This window comes from Sorghum bicolor, chromosome 3, assembly GCF_000003195.3.
Source record: "Sorghum bicolor cultivar BTx623 chromosome 3, Sorghum_bicolor_NCBIv3, whole genome shotgun sequence".
Classification (NCBI taxonomy): domain Eukaryota; kingdom Viridiplantae; phylum Streptophyta; class Magnoliopsida; order Poales; family Poaceae; genus Sorghum; species Sorghum bicolor.
Window position 1 is genome coordinate 48,318,200 of NC_012872.2, and position 7,021 is coordinate 48,325,220.

Consider the following 7,021-nt stretch of genomic DNA (forward strand, 5'->3'; position numbering starts at 1 on the left):
TATTATTATTATTATTATTATTATTATTATTATTATTATTATTATTATTATTATTATTATTATTAGTATTATTATTATTATTAGTATTATTAGTATTATTATTATTATTATTATTATTATTATTATTATTATTACTATTATTATTAGTATTATTATTACTACTATTATTACTACTATTATTATTAGTATTATTAGTATTATTATTATTATTATTATTATTACTATTATTACTACTACTATTATTATTATTATTAGTATTATTATTATTAGTACTATTATTATTAGTATTATTATTAGTATTATTATTACTACTACTACTACTACTAGTATTATTATTATTATTATTATTATTATTATTATTATTATTATTATTATTATTAGTATTATTATTATTAGTATTATTATTATTATTAGTATTACTATTATTATTACTATTGTTATTACTATTATTATTACTATTACTATTACTATTATTACTATTACTATTATTACTATTACTATTATTACTATCAGTATTATTACTATCAGTATTATTACTATCAGTATTATTACTATCACTATTATTACTATCATTATTATTACTATCATTATTATTACTATCAGTATTATTACTATTATTATTATTACTATTATTATTACTATTATTATTACTATTATTATTATTACTATTATTATTATTATTATTATTATTATTATTATTATTATTATTATTATTATTATTATTATTATTATTATTATTATTATTACTACTACTATTAAATAATACACAACCTAACGTTGCCAAGAGAATAACGATTTTTTGCTATTGGTCATAATAAATGCAAAATAGGACAGTGGTAGTAATCCAAAAATTATTTCCATTATATACAGTATATTATATATATATATATAATAATGTAAATATTAAATTAGCATCATTACTTCTTTAACATGTGTTTTATTCATCGATTGATATTAGATATGTGCTCTTTCTCGGTTTATAGTAGCGTTAACTTGAAATGTTATAAAAAGAAGAAAAATCTTTCTTTTTTCCTAACTTGAAATGTTATAAAAAGAAGAAAAACTTTCTTTTTTCCTTGATATTAATCATACAACTATCAAGATCTATAGTATTAGCTTATATCAAAACATACATATCTATATCAATTGATATCTTTGTGTTTTGTCAGAATATAACATAATATAATAGGTCTTCACAAAATTTGGAATGTATATTGGCGCAAGCACTATACTAATAATAGCCCAGCAGGACCGTGTTAGATATAAATGGCAAAGGTCATAATAAAATTTGACATGCGTGTGTTGCATGTATGTGAGTGTGTGGAGCAAACCATTCTGTAATTCATAAACAGTAAAATGCAAGAGGATAGAGCTGGCCATCCCGGAGCAATTATAAAGGTAACTACTAGAAAATATAGTGGAAACGAATAAAAGTGGCACAACACATTCTATGATCATTAGTGCTTGTTTATTTGTTGCGCTCCAATCCTGTCGCATCCCAAAATTTCTGATTTTGGATTGTACATAGAAAACACTAATTAAAATAAATATTTTAAATATTTGGATAAGATTTACCAAGATTAGTTTGAACTAGCGCAAATTTAGCTATGGAAAAAATATGATTTTTTTAAAGTTCTCTAATTTTGACCTTCGTTTGGAAGAGTGATGTTTGCTTATTATATGACTTTGTGTGTCATGAGTGTTTAAAGTTTTCAAAACATGCTGTTAAGGTGATTGTCCTTTCCAGTAGTGTCTCTATTTTTTTTCCTCTAGAATCAAATTCCCTGTCTCGCCGGTCTTCTTCTATCTATCCATTTTGTTCCTTGCGTTTTTTTCCTCCTAATGCATATATAGTCGATCTTCTTGAGCTATACGTCGTGCTGTGTATGCCAAAGGAGTTTGTGTCCATCTTGCCACTTGCCAGGTCCCATCTATAAATAGCAAGCAGCCTGGTCAGTTGTATCTCTTCCAAATCCTTGAGACTAGTTGTCAATCATATATCCGAAACCGCCACCTTGTTTTGCATCATGTAGCACCCCCATCATATCTGCCCTAGCTGCTAGTGCCGTCGACGTGCAACTTCTTCCCTGTCGTGCTATATTGCTACCGCTATCCTCCTGCCGGTATATGCCACGATGTCCTCTCCTCGACAACAAGCAAAGCTGCCTGCCATTGTAAAGTTGGGTGACCAGATGCCAAACATTGGCACTGGGTTCCATGTTATATAGATGGAGGAACAGCCTCTCCATGGTGGCGCTTACATTCAGGGATTAGTTACAACAATATTGTCCCTAAACTTGTAACACCCTAAAGTTTGCAAGTATTTAAAATTGAAGAATTTAATTTAATTTGATATTTTTGTGCTCATAAAACATAGGAAAAATAATATTTTTATTAAATTAAAATTCATTATAGAATTTAGTAACCTGAATGTGCATTCATGCTGGAGAATTCATCTTTTGTTTGCTGGGTGATTTGATACCAAATTTCAAAATAATTCCAACTAACTTTAAAATGGCTTTCAAATTGATTTGAAATAGGCTTTGAAAAAAAAGAAAGAAAAGGAAACCCTCACCTCCTCCTAGAATCCGGCCTAGAGGCCTGGCCTCCCTCTGCGCGGCCCAGCGCCCTCCCCTCCCCTCTCGGCCTCGGCCCAAGTCAGCAGAAGCCCAGCAAAAGCCGAGAAGCGCTTTTCCCCCCTCCCTTCCTCTCGCTGCCAATCGGGCCCGCACGTCAGCGACCCACCTTCCCTTCCTTCTTCTTCGTCCTGTCGTCCTCGAGCAGGACTCCGTATGGTGCCACCAAATCCCGATTAGCACGGGATATGCTGCCTCCAAACGCGCGTAAGCCACCCCTATAAAGACCTAAACCTTCTCCGCGCTTCTCTTTCCCGTTTCCGCGACCCTAGACGTGTTCTAGCCGGGTTTCGGATATCGCCGAAAGGTGTAGGAAGCCGCCGCCATGGAGCACCCTATTCGCGGTCGTGCCGTCGAATTCGAATCTCGGCCGAGCTTCACAACGCTCCCAGGAGGTCTCCAAGATCCCTCTTTCTTTCTCTCGTGTTTTGATTCAACCGCTTATGGTCGCCGATGTGCTCAGGAGGTTTGCGTCCACCGTATCGCGAGGTCGGTCGTCCTCGAACTCTCTCTGCCTCCAAAACGTCTTTGGGTGAGTTCGCCTTGACCTAAGTTTTGTCCCGGTGGTTTTATTTTTCAGTTTGGCGCACGAAATCATTGGGATGACGAACTCCGGCGAGGAGTTCTGCCCTCCGGCAATGGCGCCACCGCGCTGGCCACTGTAGCCGGCCGGAGCTCTCTCTCTCTCTCCCTTCCCGATCTAATCTGCGCCATCCGTTTCTAATCCGATGGCCCATAGAGGCCGATACCCCTTCGGCCTGGCAGTTTTGCTAAAGACACCCCGACCTTTTTCATTATGTAACCCGCAGTCCTTTGCGTAAAGCCTAGAATACGTCTTCTCGATTCTGAAAACGTAAAATGACCCGGCTGAGTTCAAAATACGCTTTTCAGTATTTACAGTTTTGCTACCAGATTTAAATTGCTTATAACATGCTCATTTTAAATCCGAATTGGTCCATTCAAATTGCGTTAGGTTTGTATTTACGAGCTCTACATGTTAAAAATATTATCTCACTGTTTTGAAACTTTTTAAATTCGTGGTACTATTTAATTAATTGTTTTTCTATATAAAATCTTAGAAAATTCATATCTTCTCCGTTTTAAAACCGATTTTCGTGATCTTTACGTCTGTGAGATCGTAGCGATGCGTAGAATCGTTTTACAAACTTTTCATACTGTTTTTATATGATTGGTGTACTGTTCTAATTGTAGCCTTGTTTGTTTCATGTATATTTTCTTCGATTGCTTGTGTGATCGATGATCGTGATTAGACGATGAATAATCTGTGGTGATCAAGAGTGCTACAACAAGCAAGATCAGTACTTGGACATTTAGCAAGATCAGCAAGAGCATTTGGATCAAGGCAAGTATAGCATTTGGATTTTATTTCTGTGACCATGATCCTATGTCTAGATTAATGTTAAGTAATAAATGATAAAAATGACTTTTTAGCCACTTGATGATTTATCTGTAAGTGATAACCGGGATAACAGTGCAACCATGAGGGCTATAATGGCTCTAGCTTTAGTTAAGTATGAGTAACTTTTCTAGCTCGTTAGCGGTTACCCGTTGTGGCGCAATTGGGGAATAGCAGACCGTGGATTCCTGCGGGTGAATCACATGGACTGACTAATGAAACCAAGCGGCCCTAACTTGTTAGACGAACCTTTGAAAGACTTCATAGTGATCCCTACCAACCTCCCTAGGAAGGGGGTTAAGAGATTAGCTACCTCGGGCGAAAGGGTAAATCATGACTCATGGGTAAAGATGTGCAACCTCTGCAGAGGGTTAAAAACTAGTATACTAGCCGAGCTCACGGTTAGGAGCGGCCTTGGGGATTCTTGCATCGACGATGATGACTCTTGTGTGATAAATATGCTCATTATTTATTATTTAATGCTTTACATTATTTATGTCACATTGATCATGAGATTGTGGGAGCTATACAATCTAGTTGCTATACTTGTGGAGTTCGACATGGACTCACTGTTGCTATTTCCCCCACCCTCTAGGAGAAGTTTAGGCTTGTGATCAACCAGTCAGTTGGATCCTGTAGAAAGAAGTTAATACCCGAAGTTGGAGTTGTCTATTCACTGTATGCTATTAAAGGTTATCTCTTTATACTAAGTACGTTATATATTTATGCATTGTCTTTTGATATTACCCCTTATTTGTAGCTATATATGAGAATTGACTTCTAAAACTCATATATAGTGTATATCTAGTTTTGTCCTTAAATTGGGTATTGCAAAACTATAGCTACACATGGTTACAGTGCATGAGCACGTGGTACATTGTACCTAGTCTATACAGGGCGAGTTTATCTCCTTAACACTCCCCCTCAATCTTAGCCACTTGTGAGATTAAGATTGAACCTGAACTGTCGTAGCTTGGCAGCAGATTGCGCCTTGGTGAAGCCGTCGGCCAGCTGATCACCGCTGTTGATGAACCGAATCTCAAGAAGCTTTTGAGCTACACGTTCTCGAACAAAGTGGAAATCAATCTCGACATGTTTAGTTCTAGCATGAAACACCGAGTTTGCAGACAAGTACTTGGCTCCTAAGTTGTCACACCAAGGCTCCTAAGTTGTCACACCAAAGCCGAGCAGCTGGAGGATGAACAATTTGAAGTTCAGTCAACAGCTTTTGGATCCACATCATTTCTGCTATAGCATTAGCTAGAGCCTTGTATTCGGCCTCTGTGCTCAATCTAGTGATAGTGGCTTGCTTGCGAGCAGTCTAGGAGATCAAATTATTCCCTAGAAAGATAGCAAATCCACGGGTTGACCTCCTATCATCAATGCGTCCTGCCCAATCAGCATTAAAAAAGCCATCGACCAGCATTGAGGTAGACTTTCTGATCTACAGTCCAAGATCCACAGTTCCCCGTACATACCGGAGTATCCTCTTCACTGCGCTCCAATGGACAGTGGTGGGTGCATGAAGGAACTGACACACTTTGTTCACAGCGAAAGACAAATCTGGCCGAGTCAGTATGAGGTATTGGAGAGCTCCAACAACACTATGATACTTGGAAGAATCATCATTCCCAAGCCTGGTTCCATTAGTGATGCTGAGCTTCTCAGTCGTGGAGAGTGGTATATCCACTGGTTTGGCCTTGTCCATGCCAGATCTCACCAGAAGATTAGTTGCATACCGAGCCTGTGTCAGCACAAGTCCATCAGATGTTTTCCTGACCTCTATGCCTAGAAAGAAGTGCAGATCACCGAGATCTTTGAGCACAAAATCCTTCTAGAGATGCTTCAAGAGCGTTGTTGTTGCATCCGCTAAAGAACTAGCGACTATTAAGTCGTCAACATAGACAAGAACATACATCACAAGGGCTCTACCCAACTGAAGTAGAACAATGATGTGTCTGACTTGGATGCAATGAACCCAAGGGTCATAAGTCGCTGGTACAACCTTGCATATCAATCCCGTGGTACCTGCTTTAGTCCATAGAGTGCCTTGTCAAGCTTGCACACAAACTGAGGATGTTTTTGATCAAAGTAACCCGATGGCTGCTTCATGTAAACCTCTTCTTCTAAAATGCCATGCAAGAATGTGTTTGTACATCAAGTTGTTGCAAGGACCAACCTTTGGAGACAACAAGTGACAGTATGAGGCATATGATGGTAGCCTTCATCATCGAACTAAAGGTGTCTTCATAGTCCACACCATATTGCTTCTTGAATCCTTTGGCCACCAAACGTGCCTTGTATCGGTCGATGGTGCCATCAGCTTTCCTCTTGACCTTGTACACCCATTTGCAGTTCATGACGTTTTTGCCCTTTGGCAGAGTGTAACACCCTAAACACTTATTATTTTTATCTTCAAATTAGCATAATTATAGGAATTATTTAAGAATTGTTTAGGCAAAATAACAATTTTTGGAATTATCTAAAATAAACTATAAGGCCTAGAAACATGAAATGTTGCATTCATGCTGGTGCATAATATTTTGACTGCTTGTAGGACTAGGTTGTTTGGTTTAAAAATCAATTTGATAGAAATTTATACAAATTTACAGCTCTAAAAAATTTAAAAGAGTTTTTCTTTTGTTTTTTCCCCTTCACCGAATCTGGCCCAGCCCCAAACCCTGGCCCAGTTTTTCCCCGCGCTCACCCCTGGCCTTGGGCCGTTGGCGGCCCAGCTTCCCACCCCTCGCTACAGCGCGCACACTGCCCAGTGGCGCGGCCCGCTCCGCCGCAGTTAGCCCGCGCGCCCTCCCCGTTCCCCCTCTCGCTGCGCGGTAGGGCCCGCCTGTCGGCGCTCTTCCCCCTCCCTCTCTCACTGCACTGTGGGGCCCATTCGTCAGCGTCTCCCCCTTTCTTCCTCGCTGAGCCGGGAGTGCGCGGCGGCATTCAACGCCATCACTCTCCCCCC